Source organism: Bufo gargarizans, chromosome 6, assembly GCF_014858855.1.
Source record: "Bufo gargarizans isolate SCDJY-AF-19 chromosome 6, ASM1485885v1, whole genome shotgun sequence".
Lineage (NCBI taxonomy): Eukaryota > Metazoa > Chordata > Amphibia > Anura > Bufonidae > Bufo > Bufo gargarizans.
Window position 1 is genome coordinate 160892377 of NC_058085.1, and position 22283 is coordinate 160914659.

Here is a 22283-nt window from a genome sequence, read left to right on the forward strand (position 1 = left end):
CTTTTCTGTCAGGTGAATGCCTAATTTTTGGGGCCTGTACTCCCATGGCCTAAAATAAAAAACTTCTAGGCTCCAGCAGGGCACATTTTTGACAGTTTCCCTTTGAGAATTTTTGCCATTGACCCCCCTCTGGTATGTCACTGTCCATGTTGTGGGACTATTTGTGCACGTCTAGTAAGTATTTGGTGGCTGCAAATATGACCTGAAGATTTTTCAGACTCGCCTGCCATTAAAGTGAATGGGGCCTGCCGCGAACGTGCGGTTCTCAAACATTTAATTGCAAACGCGCGTTCTCGAAACGTCCTGGACGATATTCGTCCATCACTACACCTCTGTCATGTCACAACTGCATTCCGGGAGTGTCTGGCCTAACATCCTGCTGTTAATGAGATTAAATTTTTAGCACCTCTTTCCACTAGTAACTGTGATGCTTAATTTGCACCATAATTCTTGTCATCATTTCCAGCATCATCGAAGCAGTTGAAATGGATTAGGCTTCCTCACTTGTAATTATGGAATATGAAAAGCATGTTTTTTATAAACAGAAAATTGATGAATTCATAAGAATTGTTCAACTTTAATTACAACACAGGAAGAAACCCACCAACTGCTTAATAAATACCAGAATGGCAAATGACTCTCGAAAAAGAACCATTTTGGTAAGTACAGTGCAATGCACAGGAACCAGTATCACAACTTTTTTTTCACTTTTCATGTCACAAGTTTATTCCTGTGAACACGTTGCACATACTGTTCCTTTTTTATAAAGCTATAATGTGTGTTACACATATTACATTCATTCATATGCACCAGGCACCTACCTGTGTAATAAATGAGACTCATTCTTGCTAGGACACCTCATTTCTATAAGACGTCATAAAGTTTTATTATATCATCATATTTATTATTATTTGGTATGTCATGTAGTGCGTTTCCTCTGCACAAATTCTTAGAGTAACTACTTGCATGTCACGACCATGTTTATGGCCGTGACTCCTTGGGAGCCGCATACAGTTGCCCGCGATTTGGTTTGTTGTGTCAACCGCAGCTGGGGGCACTTTGCTGTCTGCCTCAAGTGCAGTTGCCGCGGACAACAGGTATGTGTGCGGTTGCCATTGGTTTGTGTGGGTGTATGTATGCACTCTGAATGTCTGGTGTGCACTCTGTTTTATGTTTGGTGTGCACTCTGACATTATCCTTTCATCTGTGGCTGACCATGGCAACGTTTGGTGTTAGTACATGTGGTGGCAGTGTCTCTGCCTTTTGGCCGGCTCCCAGGACACGTTTGCCACACATGTCGTTGTCAACGGTAACAGCTGCAGTGAGTATTTGTGTGTATTTCCCTTTATGTGGTCTCACTACACTTCCTGGTGTTGGAAGGGTTAATTCCCTTCTGTGTGTGTGAACACTTGGTGCGCTGTGTGGGTGTGACTATTTGGGCCTATAAAGCCTCAGTGTTAATCTCCAGTCTGAGGGGTACTTCAGCCATGGCTAGCTGGAGTAGCCTCCTGTGTTATATCACCTGCCAGTGGGGGCCACCCTTGTGATCATAAGTTTAAGTTTGTGTGATGTTCAGTTTATGTTTTCCTTTTTTATTCTGTGCAGCTATGGATCTGGGTTCCTGTGTGTGTGCTGAGTTCTAATTGTATTGTTGTGGACTTCAGCTTGCCTGCACACGAATCCAGTTAGCAAGGCTGTGGCAGGTGGCTGGAACTAGTGCAGCACCTGCCATATCCATAGGCCTGTTTCTGTTCCCCTTTTTCCTGCAGCTTGGCCAGTGAGACTCCTGTTCCTTCATGTCCAGAAGGAACAGGTCGTCTTACCCTTTACTCCTAGTTCAGGGACCGGTCGGAGGGTGAGTAGGGATCCGAGGTTCCTGAGCATGGGCCCTCCTACCTTCAAGGTCGGCCCATGCAGCTAGGAGTTAGGGACGGATTAGGGATGCGTTAGGAGGTGACCTGCTCCCTAATTCTCTCATCCTGGCTGAGCAGGGGTTACATCTTCTGGCATCGCACGGCTGAGGGTTTTCCCCATCCTCAGCCGTGACATTGCATTCCCCAGGTAATAACAATTCTGGAGTATTGTTTTTATGACTAGAAGTTATGAGTGAATTACTTTGAGTTTGCAATGAAGGTCTAGATGGGTATTAGTTAGAGGTGTGTCTCTGCACAGTTTGACACTATCCAATCAATACTGTCAGCGTCAGACTGTGCAGGGACACACTCTCAACTGGTAACACCCTTCTGAACCTTTATTACAAACTTAAAGTAATTCACTCATTAAAAACCATTTTAAGGCTGGACTACCCCTTTAAGACTAAAATTATTTACATCACTAAGTGGTTAAAATACACTTAAAGGGTTGTGTCACTTCAGCAAATACCCTTTATTATGTAGAAAAAGTTAATACTAATGTATTGTGATTGTCCATATTGCTTCCTTTGCTGGATGGATTTATATTTCCATTACATTTTACACTGCTCATTTCCATGTTTACGACCACCCTGCAATCCAGCAGCAGTGGCTATGCTTGCACACTATAGATAAAAAGCACCAGCCTATGTGGGCTCCCATTGTCCTGAGCACCAGAGAAGCCAGCACTTTTTCCTATAGTGTGCAAGCACGGTCCCCGGTGATGGATTGCAGGGTGGTCGTAACCATGGAAACAAACTGCGTATAATGTGATGGAAAAATATATCCAGCCAGCAAAGGAAGCAAAATGGATAATAACAATACATTAGTAAATGGCTTGTATTAACATGATAAATGCCACTTGCTGAAGTGACACAACCACTTTAAGGTATCTGACTTGTGCACCAACTATATTTATTTAAAGGGGTTGTGCAAGAATGGGGGAGGGGTTTAATAAATCCCCGCACTTGGGCGGACCTGTAAAGCGAAACTTATTTACCTGCTTCCCGCGTTGGATCCCTGCTCCTTCTCTTCCAGGCTTGCAATGCTCCCTCGCTATAAACATCCGGTTTGTCAATTACTGGCCGCGGCAGGGACGGATCACCTTACATCATGTGACCATTTGTCGTAAGAGGATGTAAAGGGAGCAAGTCACCACTGCGGCCAGTGATTGGCTGCGGCAATGTCAAATCGGATGTTTACATCAAGGGAGCACTGCAGACCTGGAAGAGAAGGAGCAGGGGAGCCAGCGCCGGGAAGCAGGTAAGTAAGCTTAGCTTTACAGGTCCGGCCAAGTGGGGGGGAGGGGTTGCCAATCCTTCCCCTTTTCTTGCACAACCCCTTTAGGGCATAAATTCAAATTCTACAATTAAAAACTGACATTTCCAGGAGGTTTTTTTCCGTTTTAATGTAACTAAAAGGGGTTAAAGGGGCTGTCCATTATTTGAAAAAATGCTTATTTTTTCTAGAAACAGTTACAACCTTGTCCATAGGTTGTGTTTGGAACTATAGCTCAGATTCTTTTTATCTTAAATGGGGAGGGGGGGGGGGGGTTCTGACCCTGGACAACCCTTCTAATACAGCAAGTGCTCTTATTTTCTCTATAGAAAACTGCATATCCATAGACCAACTATAGTGCCATAAAATAGGTGACACCAGAGAGCCAATTGTTCTCCTGCATAGGAGCTTATTCGCATAGCCTTTTCCCAGGAAGCATTGCCTGTTTGATTTGATCACTGATACCTGAAGCTTTATTAGAATATTGGGGTCATGCAGTAGGTAATATATAGCATTTTACTCTTGTATTACAAGGTATACGTGTAGGTGTATGTTTGCAACCTGATAACTAATTGTTAATAGAGCTATTCTCAACTTTTAAAAAAACACAGCCATCTGCAGAGGAGTGTATTTTTCTTATGAAAGGGTTTCTGATTTTGGGTTACATTTCCAAATCATGCTCCAAGGCCTGTTTAAAGGGCCAGACATTGACTTATAGGGTTGCTATTCTGCAGGTGGCACTAGATAGACAGTCTTTGTCCTGCATAAGAGTTTATTGACATTCCATTTTTCTTCGGGAGCATTGCCTGGCTCATAGGACTTCCTATGCCCCAAGAAGAGACCTTCTTCCTGAGATCAACATCAGCTGCTTTTCAACCAGTCAACCATTTTTCTGCTATGCACTGACATTGACCAAAACTCCCAAAACAGCTGTCAGCAGAAAGGTGTCTTTTTCCCCTGGAAAAGATTCTGGTTTTAGCTCATATTACCAAGTCATGCTTCAAGGCCTGTTTAAAGAGCCAAACATTGACTTATAGGGTAGATATCCAATGGGTGGTACTAGAGTATCAGTTTCTGTCCTCCTAGATAACAGCTTATTTACATTTCCTTTTACATAGGGAGCTTTGCCAAGCCTATGAGACTCCCTACGCCAACATGCTGGTTCCCAAGACCAACATCAAAGGCTTCTGAACCAGCCCAGCATTACCATGTTCTGCGCTGATGATGGGCAGAAAACCTGAAATAGCTGTCGGTAGATGGGTATAATTTTCTTATGAAAAAGATTCTGGTTTTACCTATATTTCAAAGTTATGTTTGAAGACCTGTGTAAAGGGCTAGACTTTGGTTTATAGGGTAGCTATCCAATAGATGGCACTCGAGAGACAGCTATTGCCCTTCTGGCTACAACTTATTTATATTCTCTTTTTTCCGGGGAGCTTTGCCTCTCCTATAAGACTCCCTACTCCTCTACAAGGAGAGATATTACTCCCGCAGACACATTGCCAAGGTCTCTTACCCAATTAACCACTATGCTGTTCTTCACTGACGAAGGGCTCTGTCTTTTTATTATGGGAAAGATTCTGGTTTTGACTTATATTCCCAAATCATGTTCTAAGGCCTGTTTAACTGCTTGCTGAAACAAGACAAGAATGCTTGTCCTATTTAGCCGGTACTTGGCGCGTTAAAAGTGTTCCAAAGTTATTACCACAAAGTGACACAAATTTCCAAAAAAAGGCCTGGTCCTTAATCCCTTCACACCCAGCGCTGTACATGTACGGCGCTGGGCGGGTGTTTAAATATGGCCATAGCGCGGGTGGCCGCCTGCTTCTTTTAGCAGACACCCACGACTCATGTCCGCAACCGGCAGTAATGCCGATCGCGGACATTTAACACCTCAGATGCCGTGATCAATCCTGACCATGGCATGAGCACACTGAAACCGAAAGTGAGCACTTTCGGTGGTGCTCCAGCTCCCTCGTGTGGTGATCGGAGAAGACGGAGCGTGTAGGCAGCAGCCCCTGTCTTTGTGAATCACAGGAGGCTGCTGCATAGTAATTGCTATGGAGCCCTTGCCTGTAATAGGGCTCCATAGGAAACTAGTAAAATCATAATAGATTCCAATGCAAGTGCATTGGAATCTATGATAATAGCAATCAGATGATTGATTGTTATAATTCCCTATGGAAACTATAGTTCCCTATGTTGCGATGTACGAAAACACCCATAGTATAAAAATATTAAAATATATTCCCTATACGGCAAACAGCATAACAGAAAAAAAGTGCCCAAATGGCCGATTCGCCATATTTGGTCGCTTCATTTTCTAAAAAAAATTAGATTAAAAGTGATCAAAACGTCATACACAACCCAGAATGGTATTAATGAAAAGTTCAGATCGCCCCGCAATAAATGAGCCCCCATACAGCTCCATACACATAATTACAATAAAGTTATAGGGGTCAAAATATGGCGACAAATAAAACAGATTTTTTTCCCAATTTTAAAGTTTTTTATCACTATCAAAACAGAAGAAAAACTATACATATAAAGGTGTTGCTGGATTCATACTGACCTGTAGAATAACAGTAACTGGTCAGTTTTAGCGCACATCTAACGTCGTAAATAGAAAACCCTTAAAACTGTGGTGGAATAGCTTTTTTTTGTTGCAATTTCACCCTATTTGGAATTTTTTCCCCGCTTCCCACTACATCATATGCAATATTAAATGGTGGCGTTGGAAAGTACAACTTGACCCGCAAAAACAAGCCCTCATATGGCTATGTGAACAGACAAATAAAAAAGTTATGGCTCTGGGAAGGGCAGGGAGCACAAAACGAAAACGCAAAAAACAACTACAGGCTTGAAAGGGTTAAAGTGAAAAGTGTCTGTGTCCTTAACGTGTTAAAGGGTTCCTGGATTAGAGTTTGTTACTGTATTTACATTCCCTTTTTCCCAGGGAGCATCGCCTAGCTTTCAAGACTCTTTATGCCAACTTGGTGGACTCCACAAGGAGAAACATTATTCCTTACAGTACAAAGAGTCACTTGTTATTCTTCCCTTTTCTGATGAAACATTCCCTTTAAGTGCATGCAATGTAATAGTTTTAAAACCATTTTATAGATAAAAAGAAAATCACCTAATAAAAACTTCGCCCCATTATTCATTTCATTGTGCGCAGTGGAACTTTAATTAAATACATTTGACTTTTTGCAACAACTCGAGACAAAAGTGATACTAAATAGTTATGTGCAATCACATGGGATCAGCTAGACAGTATAATGAACTATTCCCCTCTCATTCCCAAAACCCTGAACTACTACTTCATTTACATCATTGGTCAAAGGATCCGAAATAACCAATAAGATGTAGAACCTTTATTCACTTGTATCATATGTCCCAATATCTGGGAGATAATTAATCCAGTGTCTCCTCTTCACACTTAATATCATCAAAGCTATATCTATAATTTATGTTTTTTGTATCTGTATAGGCACTGTTCAAAAATTTCCTGGAGTAGAATACAGGATAGTTCATCAATATCTGATCAATGGGGGGTCCGACACCTGGCACCCCCTCCAGACATTTGTTTGGAGAGGCCTCAGCAAAGCACTCATTGGCCTCACAGCATGAAAAGCAAAGAGCCAAACATTGTATAGTGCCTGTGCGTTGGCCTAGGAAGAGGTCAAGATACTGTGCAGTTTTATTCGACATGTTGCACTGTAATAACTACATTAGCATAGCAGTTTCATTCAATGCATTTAATTAGCATTGTAAATAGTCAAACCAGTGTGCAGTGTGTTTGTAGAAGGGGAGGGACGTTTAATTACCCAACTGTCTTTAAATTACAGAAAAAAACGTTTAATAATCAGTGTACAAAATGTGTGACTTTTCATCCATAGGCCTCATTAAAAAAAAATGTCGGGTAAATGGAAGAGTGGAAAACAAAATACCCATGCTTTGTCACCCGAGAGTTAGAATGTAGGTGGCTGTTGTCGTGTAAACAGCAGTAGCAGCACCAGCTATCTGGCCAGCAGAAGTGGTATAGCAGCAGGCTATAGTTTTCACTGGCTTCCGATAGGTGCCAGATTATTATTGAGGACAAAGAGAATGACACTGTGGACTGGATGGCTTACTGCTCCTCTCAGCCACAGAAGGATGATGTTGAGGTCACCTCTGAGTATGACATTGTGCCTTGGAGCCAGGGGCCACAACATTCTTCCTGTTCCTCCTTGTAACCCCAGAGAAGCCTTTTTTTATTTGCATAATATTTTTTATCACTGCCCCATCCTAGTGGGGCATCTTGTTTTTTCCTAATAAGAGGCAACAAAACCCCATCCGCTATGGAAGACACTCAAGATAGTCTCCCTGTTGATGACTTATGTGAGACAAGTCAGCATTTAGACTGCCATGGAGAGAAGGTTTAGGGGGAGGTTTTAGATCCCATGCATAGCTGTTTGGTTGTAGTGGTAGTGGCACTTGTAGCCATGGTGGTGGTGGTTGTAGGGACAGTGGTAGCCATAGCAACAATATCCCTTGGGGCAAATACAGAGGAGGGGATCGGAAGGGGAGCCAAGGTGCCAACAATGACGTTTCACAGTCTGCTAAAAGTGGTGATGATGATGATTGTGTGTTGGACAGGACCTGGGTCGGGGTGCTAACGAGAAGGTAACATTAGAGGAAGATGGATGTGTCCATGGTGGCAATAAAGAGCATAGGCAATGTATGGACAAAACCTCACAAAAAAGACTGCCAGGGCCAGAATTACTTCTACTGTGGTCAGCTCGGTAACTAGTGGTGCCACTGATACTGTGGCGGCAGGCTCAAAACATGCAAAACCTAAGACATGCTCGGTTGCCACTAATTCTGTTTGAGTATCTCCTATCTGGCAGTTTTCCTCCATAATCCTGGCAGACAAAACATATGCTATGTGCAAGATCTGCAGGCTGAAAATAAGCCATGGGCATTCAAACACAAACATAGTCACCACGGCTCTATAGCAGCACCTGAGGCGGCATCATCAGATCTTTTGGGAAAATAGAACAAGCGTGTTTTCCTTCTCCTGGTCTCCTTTGCGATAATCAGTCTGCATCCACATGCAGTGCAGTGCCCTTATCATCATCAGCTACAGCTTCTCCTGTGAAGACTACTCCTCCTCCACTGACAACCATCAATAACGTAAAGTGTGGCCAGAAAACAAGTCCACACACACAGCAATCCGATGATGTACAAGCTTAACTCCCACCTGGACAAGTTACTGGCAGTGCCGTTGCTGCTGTACCCCTTAGTAAATTTTGTCGCCTTTAGGGAACTGTTGGTGTGTGCTCAGCCTCAATGGAAGGTACCTAGTCACAATTATTTCTCCCAAAAAGCCATCCCTGCCTTCTTCTATCATGTAGCGGGGAATGTGAGATGCTCCTTGCAATCGTTGCCCTACAGCAAGGTGCACTCCACCATAGACCTGGAGCAGCAGTTACGGGCAGGGACAATACATGTCTTTCATGGCCCACTGGGTCAATGTTTTTTCACAGCAGCGGTGACGCAGCACCACAGAAACAAGGCCAGGTCTTATTGACACCTCCATATTTGTATCAGTCTGGATCCCACACCAGGAGCTTATTTGACCTCCTCCACGGACATCCTCCTGTCCCCAACAGAAACAGAGCAGATCATTGCTTTCACTTCCCCTGCCTCCCTATCATATGTGTAAAGTAAAGCGTTTCCATGCTGTGTTAGAGCTTATCAGCCTGTGGGAGCCGATCAGTTGCTAAAGTGCATCAAGCAGCAAACATTCCGCTGGTTGTCTTCCCAGCAAATCCATAATGTCAAAGTGCTCAGCTCAATAGCAGAAACATAGTGGTCAAGCTGCATTTGGGTGAAATAACACATGCTCCCTGCACATGATAAATTTATTTGTGCAATACTTCTGAAAAGCTACAATGGCTTGCAGAAGGTGCTGATTATGTCCAGGAGACTGTCCTTGAATTTCAGCCATTCTTATGTGACAAGGAACTCCCTCCTGGACTTGCAGAACTGTCTGCCATTGTACCACCTGATCCCAACTCATTGGAATTCCACCATGCATATTCTGGAGCGTCTGTACAAGCAGCATAAAGCAGTGAATGATTTTGTCAGGCATCAGACCACATCAGCAGGGAGCATGTGTTGTTCCGAGGTCAGGCAGTGGCTGCTCAGCATAAATGCATGTCACGTCCTCAGGCCCTTCAAAGATGCCACCAGATTTGTCAGTAAGAACAGCTGCCTGATATTTATATTAAATCAGACGCTCATGCTCATGCAACAAGGAACAGTGGAAGAAGAATAGCATCTGCATCTTGCTGGCTGCCCTGTAGCTGTTGGGGACCAACATAGACAAAGTCCCATGGAGGAGGAAGTAGAGGAGGAGTTACAAATGGATAAGAAGAAGGAAGAGGAGGAGTTGGTGGTGGAGGAGCTAGAGGGTGATGATGACACTGGCTATGATGACCAATCACTGCAGTAAGCGGCGGAGTCAGAAGAACTGGGACCTCAGGCACGATGGCAAGCTGAATACTTGCTTGCTTGCGGACTGACAGGCATATCATTAGCATCAGGCAATCTGATTAATCTGATTACTAGATAGCCATGCTTTTAAACCTTCACTATCAAAGCAAAATGGGGGAATGTTTTCTTGTTGCTAAAAGGGAGGCCAAATTGCTGTATTACCAGGATACACTGTGTAAGTGGCCACAACTTTTAGTGAGAAGATGCCTGTGTGTCTGACCAAGAGGCCCCTCTCTGCATCATTCTGAGTCCTCCAACTCCCACCATCTCTGTCACCACAAGAAGCAGAAGCTGCAGCAGTCAGTTCAGTATTCTGAACATGATGAAGCAGTTTCTTCAGATGCCAGGCTGATGCAAATAAGCAAATGCAGGCGTAGTGTCTGAACAACCAGGTTCAGTGCTACCTGTAGTCTGGCATTTCTCTGGCACATACTGTGTTCCCTAACCCCATAGAATTCTGGAAACAGTGTCCCAAACTGGGCGAGTTTGGTCTCGATGTACTGTCTTGGCCAGCCTCTAGTAACATCTCAGAGAAGGTTTATAGGGCGGTAGGTGGCAATGTCACATGCAAACAGACAAAACTGTGCTCCACTAGTATAAAAATCATCACATTTGGATGAAACAAGGACCTGTAAGGATATTCACACACCAAAGACTGCAAAGTGACGTGTTGTTTTGTGCAACTGCCACAAGTGTGAATAAACACTGAAGTTTGAGTTAAGAACTTGTATTTTGCCTCTGTACTCTGTCCGCTTACCCTATATACCAGAGCGAAACCCCACAGTGCATATCGATAGGATATGCCCCCATTGTCTGTGATGGGAATATCCCTTTAATATTAGCTTTTATGCCAACCTTCCAAATTAAATTCTGGTTGACGACAAACAGTGAAAGTGTCTAACATTTTACAGCCAAGTAGGTATGTCTGCAATATACTATTCCACTTAAGGCCGTTGAAGGGGAAGAGCTGCTGTTACAAGTCATGTAGTGTAATTGGTTTCTTGGCAAGATTACTCTATTACAACAATGTTGGTCATGGGTATAATATGACATCTAACTACATTATCTGAACTTATTCGAATTTCACAAGACACATGTTTACAGACAATACAAAAAAAATGAGGCAGCAGAATATTGGCCTTCAAACTGCCCACATTACCTTATCAATCCTTCATGTCATCTCTGATGGTGTTCTTTTTAAGTTCTTCTGACTTCTGAATGCATAAAAAAATATTTTTGTTTAATTGTATAAAATGCAATACTGAATCTTTTCCCACAAAACCATATATCAATTTGCTCAGCTCGTCCTGCTCTATATGCTTCCTGCAGATTACATTGCATTTTGTGGTAACAGGTTTTCTTTAACCCCTTAAGGACTCAGCCCTATTTCACCTTAAGGACTTGGCCATTTTTTGCAAATCTGACCAGTGTCCCTTTAAGTGCTCATAACTTTAAAACGCTTTGACTTACCCAGGCCGTTGTGAGATTGTTTTTTCGTCACATATTGTACTTCATGACACTGCTAAAATTGGGTCAAAAAAGTTAATTTTTTTGCACAAAAAAATAAAATTTTTACCAGATTTTTTGAAAAATTAGCAAATTTCAAAGTTTCAGTTTCTCTACTTCTGTAATACATAGTAATACCCCCAAAAATTGTGATGGCTTTACATTCCCCATATGTCTACTTCATGTGTGTAGCATTTTGGGAATGATATTTTATTTTTTGGGGATGTTACAAGGCTAGAAGTTTAGAAGCAAATTTTGAAATTTTTCAGAAATCTTCAAAATCCCACTTTTTATGGACCAGTTCAGGTTTGCAGTCATATTGTGAGGCTTAGATAATAGAAACCTCCCAAAAATGACCCCATTCTAGAAACTACACCCCTCAAGGTATTCAAAACTGTTTTTTCAAACTTTATTAACCCTTTAGGTCTTCCACAAGAGTTAATGGCAGATGGAGAAACAATTTTGAAATTTCTATTTTTGGGAAAATTTTCCAATATAATCAATTTTTTCCAGGAGTAAAACAAGGGTTAACTGCCAAACAAAACTCAAAATGGGTGGCCCTGATTCTGTAGTTTGCAGAAACACCCCATATGTGGTCGTAAACTACTGTTTGGCCAAACGGCAGGACATAGAAGGAGGGGAACACCATATGGGTTTTGGAAGGCAGATTTTGCAGGACTGGTTTTGTTTATACCATGTCCCATTTGAAGCCCCCTGTTGCACCCCTAGAATAGAAATTTCAAAAAAGTGACTCCATCTAAGAAAGTACACCCCTCAAGGTATTCAAAACTGGGTTTACAAACTTTGTTAACCCTTTAGGTGTTCCACAAGAGTTAATGGCAGATGGAGAAACAATTTAGAAATTTCTATTTTTAGGAAAATTTTCCAATATAATCAATTTTTTCCAGGAGTAAAACAAGGGTTAACTGCCAAACAAAACTCAAAATGGGTTGCCCTGATACTGTAGTTTGCAGAAACACCCCATATGTGGTCGTAAACTACTGTTTGGCCAAACGGCAGGACATAGAAGGAGGGGAACGTCATATGGTTTTTGGAAGGCAGATTTTGCTGGACTGCTTTATTTACACCATGTACCCTTTCAAGCCCCCTGATGCACCCCTAGAGTAGAAACTCCATAAAAGTGACCCCATCTAGGAAACTACGGGATAAGGTGGTTGTTGTTTTGGGACTATTTTAGGGGTAAATATGATTTTTGGTTGCTCTATATTACTCTTTTTTGAGGCAATGTAACAAAAAAAGTTAAATTCTAAAAATGTTTCTACATTCGCTATTTAGTTTTGTGGAACACCTAAAGGGTTAACATAGTTTGTAAAGTAACTTTTGAATACCTTGAGGGGTGTAGTTTCTTAGATGGGGTCACTTTTTTGGAGTTTCTAGTCTAGGCTACATCAGGGGGGCTTCTAATGGGACATGGTGTCAAAAAAAAACTGTCCATCAAAATCTGCCTTCCAGAAACCGTATGGAGTTCCCTTCGTTCTATGCCCTGCCGTGCGGCTATATAGCCATTTACGACCACATATGGGGTGTTTCTGCAAACTACAGAATCAGGGCCATAAATATTGAGTTTTGTTTGGCTGTTAACCCTTGCTTTATTACCGGCAAAAGGGATTCAAATTGAAATTTTGCCCAAAAATGGGTGTTTTGGCACCGTTTTTGTTTTATATTTTTAACACCGTTCATTCGAGGCGTTTGGTCAAATGTTATTTTTATAGCGACGACTTTTACGCACGCGACGATGCCCAATATGTATGGCTCTCAGACTTTGGAGACACTAAGCAGGCATCCTAAAAACTGCGGCCCTCCAGATGTTGTAAACCTACAATTCCCACCATGCCCTGCTGATGGCTGTAGGTTGTCTGGGCATGCTGGGAGTTATAGTTTTACAACATCTGGAGGGCCGCAGTTTGAGGATGCCTGCTCTAAAACTAATATTTTTTTGGGGAAAAAAAATTGTTTCTGTGTCTCCAAAGTCTAAGAGCCATAGTGTTTTATGTTCTCTAGTGGACTGTTGGGGATTATAAAAATTTAGTACTCCATGGAAGTGTGATACTCCCTGAAGCAATCGATAACGCAGAGGCCCGGATGATCGGGGCACGTGTCACATTGAGTGGTGGTGTCCTTCCGTATCCCCCTCTTGTGACACACTCTGCATCTTTTTTGGGTTCGTCCCTTCTTTCCAGTATGGGGGACCACACCTGGAAAGTGTTGGCCAGGGACGATCCGGGCGCCTCCAGTTCCCGAGGTACTCCGGCCTGCTCTTTCCCGGTCCGAAAAGATCAGGTCTTTGAGGACTGCCTCATAGAATTGGAGGAATGTCCCTGTGCTGCCAGCGCTTCGGGATAGTACAAAAGAGTTGTACATGGCAACCTGCACCAAGTAGACCGCAACTTTTTTGTACCATGCCCGGGTTTTGCGCATGGCATTATATGGCGTGAGGACTTGATCAGAGAGATCAACTCCTCCCATATACCGATTGTAGTCGACGATACAATCGGGCTTGAGGACCGTTGCCGTGGTACCTCGCACAGAGACTGGGGTGGTGCTGTTACCGTGGATTGTGGACAGCATAAGGACATCCCTCTTGTCCTTATACCTGACCAGCAACAGGTTTCCACTGGTAAGTGCACGGGTCTCACCCCTGGGGATAGGTACCTGGAGGGGGTGGGCAGGGAGGCCGCGCTGATTTTTCCGCACGGTCCCACAAGCGAACGTGGATCTGGCGGCAAGGGACCTGAACAAGGGAATGCTGGTATAAAAGTTATCCACGTACAAGTGGTAACCCTTATCCAGCAGTGGGTGCATAAGGTCCCACACAAGTTTCCCGCTAACACCCAGAGTGGGGGGACATTCTGGGGGTTGAATACGGGAATCTCGCCCCTCGTACACACGAAATTTGTAAGTGTACCCTGAGGTACTCTCACAAATTTTGTATAGCTTCACGCCATACCTCGCCCGCTTTGTGGGAATGTATTGGCAGAAACTGAGTCTCCCCTTGAACGCAACGAGAGACTCATCAACCGCGACCTCCCTTCCAGGTACGTAGGCCTGTTCAAATTTGGCCCCAAAGTGATCGATGACCGGCCGTATCTTATACAGCCGGTCATAGGCAGGATCACCTCGGGGTGGACATGCTGCATTATCGGAATAATGCAGACATTTCCGGATGGCCTCAAACCGGGGACGTGTCATGGCCATACTGTACAGTGGGGTCTGGTATAGGACGTCCCCACTCCAGTGTTGCCTGACACTGGGTTTTTGGACTAGACCCATATGCAGCACGAGGCCCCAAAATGTCCTCATTTCGGCTGCACTGACCGGCGTCCAGCCACCGGGTCTAGCCAAAAATGAGCCTAGGTTTTGATCGACGAACTGGGCGTACAGATTCGTCTGCTCCACCATCAAATTCACCAGTGGGTTACTGAAAAAAAAACTTAAAAAGTCTATTTCAGTAAACCCCAGCGATTGCCAGCGAAATCCGGAATCTCAGGCTCAAAGTCCACTGGGGGACACCAGCTAAATTCATCGGCAGGGGGCTCCGGTGAACTTATTTGGTGGGCCGGGAAACCAGTACGAACCCCAGGGCGGCTCGTACTAGGGTGGGCCACAGGATCCCTAGCATGTGTGGCCCCTGGCTCCGCCTGGCGGCGTCTCCGCCACCTTGGTGGCTCATCGTCATCCGATGATGATGAGGAGGATGCGGATGATAAAAGGAACGTGGGGTCATCCTCATCCTCACTGGGGCTCTCAGAGTCGGAGGCAATCTGGGCATATGCCTCCTCGGCCGAGAACACCCGGCGGGCCATGGGTGTGTGTGCGTGTAGGTGTGCGTGTGTGGAAACCTTTATTATATGTGCGTGTGTGTGGGGGCAACGGGTGTTCGCGTACTAAAAAAAGGAAAATAAAGGGGCAAGTGTTAGGAAAAAAAAAAAAAAAAAGTTCAAAGTTGCTGATCAGCGGTACAACGCTGATCAGCGGTGGGGCGGGCGATGCGCTAACAGTGGACGGACGCTAAAGTGCCGACCAGTCAGCGAACGCAGAAAAATAAAAAATAAAGTGGTGGTAAGGGGGCTAGTGGTGAGGGGGGGGGGCTGGGGGAGGGCTGGTGGGGGGATGGGGGGGGCTGGTGGTGGTGGGGGGCTGGTAGGGGGGGGCAAGTGGCAGGGGGGGGTCTGATAGATGGATCAAAAAAGTTTTGTGTAAAAGTTATTATTATTTTTTTTTTTCCTAACTAACTTTTCCCTTCTTTCCCTTCCTAATGGTGCCTCTCCCTCACTGACCCTAACCTACCTGGGTGGCGATGGGTGCAGGAGGGTGATGGATGCCGATTAGGGGGACACAGGAGCTGGTGCTGGACGATGCTGCACGGTCAGGGTGCTGGACAGGAAGAGGAGGGGAGAGAGGAGCGCAGGAAGTTTGAATCTCGCGCCTCTCTCCCCTGCACCAATCAGCACCCTGGACAGCAGTGTTCAGCACCAGGGCCAGCACCGCCTCCTCAAATCCTCGGACTGCGATTGGTGGTGTAAAATTACGCCACCGATCGCAGTCTTTTTCCGGTTCATCGGGTCACAGTACACCCGAATGGACCGGAAACGCAGAAAACCGCAGGTCTGAATGGACCTGCGGTTTTCTGCGATCGTCTATACGGGGGGGTCAAATGACCCCCCCCCTGCGTTGTTATGGGATGCCGGCTGAATGATTTCAGCTGGCATCCCGTTCCGATTAACCCCCGCGGCGCCGGAATCGCGAATTAAAGCCATGACGTACCGGTACGTCATGGGTCCTTAAGGATTCGGGAAACATGCCGTACCGATACGTCATGGGTCCCTAAGGGGTTAAAGGGATCCTGTCACCATAAAAATCCAAAACAATCTGCAGGCAGCATGTTATACAGGAGGTGCTAAGAAGACTCATTATATAGATTTGTGGGCAAAGATTCATTATAACTTGTATTTCCTTCTTTTAAATTCCTGCTCACTCTTGACTTTAAAGCCAAGGAGGCGGTCCTATCAGTGACTGACAGCTATCTCTGTGTACACAGTCATAGAGTAAGGGCTGTCAATCACTGATGGTACCTCCTCCTTGACTTTAAAGCCCAGAATGTGCAGGAATATATAAAATACAGAGTTTACAAATTCTTTTCCCATAAAACTATATATTAAAGTGTAACTGTTTAATTTTTTATTCCCTAATGGTATAGTACACCCTGCTGTATAAGTGCTTTTGTGATTTAAAATTTGATCATTTTCAGTTTTACCTGCTAATAACTCCCACAAATGCATGCAACTTTCCTATTCAGCAGCTCTCATCTCATAGCGTTGCAGTCCGTCTTGTCAGTATTATAACAAGAGACGGATGAGCTCTGGGAGGAGGAGCTCCGCCCTGACAGCCTGGAGCTGGGCTGAGGCAAAAAGTGGAGGGGGGAGGGCTGCTTTAGATGGTGATATCTTCTCAATGGTAGCAGCTAAAAATATGCAACTGGTCTTGTTTAAAAGCTGACAGTGCATGCTTTCATACAAGACCAGAATGACAGGTCTAGAAATAGAGTTGGGAATAATTACGGGTAAAATCTGCTTCTACTTTCAGCTTCATTCACAGCATCCCGATTTCTATCATTGATATCTTCCCCTGTACTGAACAGATTTATGTAATTCTGGTATTGTCTGAAAGCTTGGAATGTCTGCTTTCTGACAATACAAAGCCTATATTTCTAGAAGAGAATAAGGGACAGCTGGCTATTAAGAGGTTAAAATAAATTCTTACTGATTTAATGTAATTGCAGGTCTTGTCTCTGGTTAGCTGTATGTGAGGATACACACTGCTCTGGGTACTGTGGGAAGTTATCTGCGTTCTGATTGGTCCCGCTAGTTCATGTGAGGAGAGCAAGGGCTTATGGAAAGGAGGGAAATACAGGATGGCCTCAAGGAAGGGCAAAGATCATCACAGGAAGAGCAGCAGAGGCCATCTTAGGACGTTGCTGAAATAGAGGCACAGAGAAATATGGTTGCTAAGGGCTGAATACAGACATAAGAAAGGTAAAATTAGCTGAAAAATGCAGCTTCATGAATATCTTCCCTTCAGCATCACATATGTTAGGAATTTCATTTTTGGTAGTGAAATGGCAGTTACACATTAATCTGCTCATCTCTTCCTGATCTATAACATGCTCAGGAACCATGTTCAACATGACAGGTTCCCTTTAATGCTTTAATGTATCCAAATAAGTCTGAGAATGGGTGCTGGTCACAGATCACAATGCCTTCTGATTAGTGATGATAGATTTGAATTTGTCCTGCTTTGGATGAATCTGAATCTTTTTGGTGCTTTCACTAAAAACTATGAGTTCCCAATTGCCGTGCCTTCATTATACATTATTGGCTCTGCTGCGGCTGAATGACGATGGCCTCCAGTAACTGGAGACTATGCAAGTCTTGCAAATGCCTCGCTATATTATAGAATAAATTCAAACCCAGATTCGTTATGGATTACAGCGCAATCAACCGGCCATCCAGGTTCGGATTCTTTAATAAAGTACTATAGTGACCATGGCAAACAAGAGCTCCCTAGGTCTGTCACGTGCAACTGCTTTAGACATTGCTTAAAAAATGCCTGTCAGTTTTTCACTGATAGGCAAAAAGTTTTGGTAATTCAGCTATTTTAATGGAAAAATTTATATGCTTAGGTCTCATCTGGTCAAGGCATTCTTGAGACTTGGTAAATGCTTTTCTCGTGTACAGTAGCGATCATTCCGAAGTTTTCTGCCTGTTACAGAGCAACACAGAATGATGTTTAGAGCGTTCTGACCATATCAATTAAATATGACGTCTCTCAGATTAAGAGAAAAAGTTGGCCAAGTGCAGAGTTTTCGTCAGGGTTATAAAAAATGTTCAATGAACCATTGCAAAACAGTGTTTCCTTTTTCAGATGCATGCCAACAACTTGGATCAATGGAGGAAGTAGGTCATATTAGTCATGAGGACGCTATGTGCCGTCTTGCTTTCCATTAAATGAAACATGGTTGTCTTCCGTATGAGTTAATCCTGTATCTAAACAAGATTGCAACATACCAAAATAATAATCAGCTTAAATTGGTTTGGCTATTTATAATCTCACATGACTACTCATAGAAACCATTTACGTATAACGCAATTTGATAATTGATAATCTATATTGTTAGTTTCAATGCTTTTCTCATGTCTTGCCCAAACAACGTTTAGCTCGCCTATTGTTATAAGAACACCAAGAACTAACCTGTAGCTGAATTATTTTACCATTTCCTGTCCTGTGTTCCTGTTTTCTTCTTACTTTTTACAAGTTTATTTCTATGTTCAGTGTTATAGATTTAAGGGTATATTAGACAGGCAGATTTTCTGCCCTATAATCGCTAATGAGCATTCCTAGGAACGCTAATTAGCTATTATCTGGCAGTCTAAGGGCTCTTTCACACTTGCGTTCTTGTCTTCCGGCATAGAGTTCCGTCGTCGGGGCTCTATGCCGGAAGAATCCTGATCAGGATTATCCCAATGCATTCTGAATGGAGTGAAATCCGTTCAGGATGCATCAGGATGTCTTCAGTTCCGGAACGGAACGTTTTTTTGGCCGGAGAAAATACCGCAGCATGCTGCGCTTTTTGCTCCGGCCAAAAATCCTGAACACTTGCCACAAGGCCGGATCCGGAATTAATGCCCATTGAAAGGCATTGATCCGGATCCGGCCTTAAGCTAAACGTCGTTTCGGCGCATTGCCGGATCCGACGTTTAGCTTTTTTAGAGTGGTTACTGTGACGAACTGCGACCGCCGCGGCCACAATACGTCACAAAACCGTCACAGCGCCCCTAGTGGTCAATCCGCAAACAGGCCTCCCAGCCACTTTCAGCACACCGACAGTCTAACTTGAGTCCGTACAGTCGATAGGCTGAAAGCGCAGGGAGTGGACCTCCGATTGACCGCAAGTAAGCGTGCGACGAACTGCGACCGGAACTACACACAGGGTAGTTTAACTGCCACCACCTCACAATTTATGGGAGCGAGGAACCCACTATCTAGATAACACAACCGAGTAGCTTTCCCTTCGGAGAGGCTAGGGTAAGTTTTTGCAGTGTTTGAAAACAGGCATATGGCTAGAGAAATGACTTGGAGGTCATTTATTATATATCTATATACAATACAAATTATCACAATGCACAGTAATTATTAACACAATAATCAAGGAAAGTATAGTCCAATAAACAAAAAGAGAGAAAAGAAAGAAAATACTTAGTTTCCGCAGAAAAGATGTCTGTTGGTGAAATAGTCCGTTGCAGGGGTAAAGTCCAAGAAGCCTTTGTCCAGTGTAATATGCCTACAGCCCACAGGTTCTCTGGCTGAGGCCCTCTTTAGGTGTTGTTAAAAGTGGAGAACTCCTTTAGCAGATCCTAGGTCTGTGTTATAAAGGGTCCCAGAATCAAGGCTGGGAATTGAGAGTCCGCCTGCTGGGCAGGCTGTATTCCTGAGGTGAATGTCAGTTCTGAAATATGGCATGTGCCATATCGCGGGATGTCTCCGCTGTACACAAGTAACAAGCACATATTCACATTCCCCACAAAATATGGAGTTCAGGGATACCAAATATTACTATTATAACTGGTTCTATGATGGGGTAACACCATAACTTTACCTGGGCACATCTTAGAGTTATGTTTGTCCTATGTAAACGTCCAGTGAATTCTGAGTGACACGATGATGTAATTTTTATGTCCGTAAGATGCATGGGCTCTCTTAAAAAGGTAAAAATCATATCTCAGATTCATGTTGCAGTCTGGGAAACCTTGGTGCCGGCCTGTCTGCAGCAAGCCAGCTTACAGACCCCTTATGGCAGCGACACCAAATGTCTCCCCCCCCAGGTGCAGTCTTCACACCTAGCTGTGATATCTCCTCAGGAAGGGAAGTTCTTTTGTCAACCTGAGGAAGCCAGCTGTAATTGCGTTATCTGCTGGGCATCTATTGACTGACTTGAACAAAAGGACTATGTTGTTCTCTGGGTACAACAGAAGGACAGAAGGAGACGCTCTGAATAATCAAATTGTAGGTTCTGGGGCCTAGGGAAATAATTACTGTTTAATAGACCCACTGTTCAATAAGGAAGAGTAATATTGATAATATTGGGAGGACAGTTCAATATTCTCGCGGATCATCCGTGACACCTCCCCCCCGCGTCTGTGGCTAGACATCCGTCCGCAAGACGGGTGGCGTCGCCGCTAACCTGCGCTGATCGGTCTGGATCGCTGTTGCACCGGGATAAGCCATCCGCATTTTGATGTCTGCTGCCTGCCCTGTGCTGGATGGTAAAATCGTACTGCTGCAGCGACAAGCTCCAACGTAGGAGCTTTCCGTTGGACCCCGCAGTACGGTTCAGCCAACTGAGGGGATTATAGTCCGTAATGACTGTGAAGGAGCGGCCGTACAGATAGGATTGAAGCTTCTGCAGGGCCCACACAATCGCCAGACACTCCTTTTCTGTAGTTGAGTAGGAGACTTCTCGGGGAAGAAGTTTCCAGCTCAGGTACAGAAGAGGATGCTCGTCCCCTTTTCCATCCACCTGGCTTAAGACAGCGCCGAGACCGTAATCTGATGCGTCGGTTTGCACTATGAACCGACGGCTGAAATCTGGGGCTTGAAGCACAGGGGCGCTAGCTAACGCCTGCTTCAAGGCCCGGAAGGCGTTCTCACACTCAGGGGTCCACGTAACTACTTTCGGGTGCTTCTTACCAGTGGCATCCGTCAGGGGCTTCGCGATGGCACTATAGGCCGGTACAAACTTCCTATAGTAGCCCGCGGTCCCCAGGAATGCCTGAACCTGTCGCTTGGTGATAGGCCGAGGCCACGCTAAGATGGCGTCGACCTTTCCCGTGTCCGGTTTCAGGGTGTTCCCTCCCACTCGGTGCCCTAAATACTGGACTTCCGTCATGCCGATCCGACACTTACTTGGCTTAACTGTCAAATTGGCTGCAGCCAGCCGTTGCAGTACCTGGGACAGATGTTTGAGGTGTTCTTCCCAGGTGGGGCTAAACACCGCAATATCGTCCAAATATGCTGCAGCGAACGGCTGCATTTCCTCTAGCAGGTCGTTCATAGCCCGCTGGAACGTGGCAGGCGCATTTTTCATTCCAAAGGGCATCGTCGTAAATTCGAAGAGCCCGAAGGGAGTGATAAAGGCCGATTTCTGCCGCGCGTCCGGGGCAAGAGGGATCTGCCAGTACCCCCGGCTCAGATCCATGATTGATAGATAGCTGGCAGCCTCCAGCTTATCTAGCATCTCATCGATGCGAGGCATGGGGTAGGCGTCCGTAGTGGTTACAGCGTTCAACTTCCGGTAGTCAACGCAGAACCGCGTTGTCTTGTCTTTCTTGGGTACCAAGACGACGGGTGCCACCCAAGGACTACAGGACCGCTGAACGACCCCCAGTTCTAGCATTTCCCCCACCTCACGCTGCATGTCCGCCTGCACCTCCGGAGAGACGCGATAGGCGGATTGCTTGATGGGGGGATGTGCTCCGGTATCTAACCGGTAAGCGACCAGATTGGTCCGTCCCGGGATACCTGAGAAGGTCCGGTGGTACCGACCTAACACCTCCTGTAACTGCTCTCTCTGGGACGGGGAGAGCTGCGGGTTGACATTTATGTCCCCGTCCATCTCCCGGGTGTCAGCCAGCAGATCTACCAGAGGGTCTGTCTCGCCCTGTTCTAACCGGCTGCACACTGGGAGTACATACTGGGTTCTATCGTGGTGAGCCTTCAGCATGTTAATGTGAAAGGCCTTCTGTTTTCTACCCCCCATGTTCACCAAGTATGTCAGGGGGTTTAAACGCTTCTCTATGGTGTATGGCCCCTCCCATGCCGCCTGTAACTTATTGTGCCGTATGGGAAGAAGGGCATAGACCTTGTCTCCAGTTTCAAATGCCCGGTCTCCTGCGGTGCGGTCGTACCATAGTTTCTGTTTGGCCTGGGCCTGGGCCAGATTCTCCGTTACCATGGCAGAGAGTGACTCCATTT

General features: G+C 44.9%; 1 long non-coding RNA gene across 2 annotated transcripts in view; it reads right to left on the minus strand.

The window, feature by feature from the left end:
* Positions 1 to 16586, minus strand: part of LOC122942441 — a 64730-nt gene extending 48144 nt beyond the window's left edge. Inside the window, exons 1-2 of one of the 2 annotated variants that reach the window (XR_006390553.1) lie at positions 16510 to 16586; positions 10888 to 10942 (exon numbers count right to left, since the gene is read on the minus strand). This is a non-coding gene — a long non-coding RNA (uncharacterized LOC122942441). The remainder of the gene's footprint in view (positions 1 to 10887; positions 10943 to 16509) is intronic. The other variant, XR_006390552.1, reaches the window with a different exon arrangement.
* Between the last annotated feature and the right edge of the window lie 5697 nt (positions 16587 to 22283).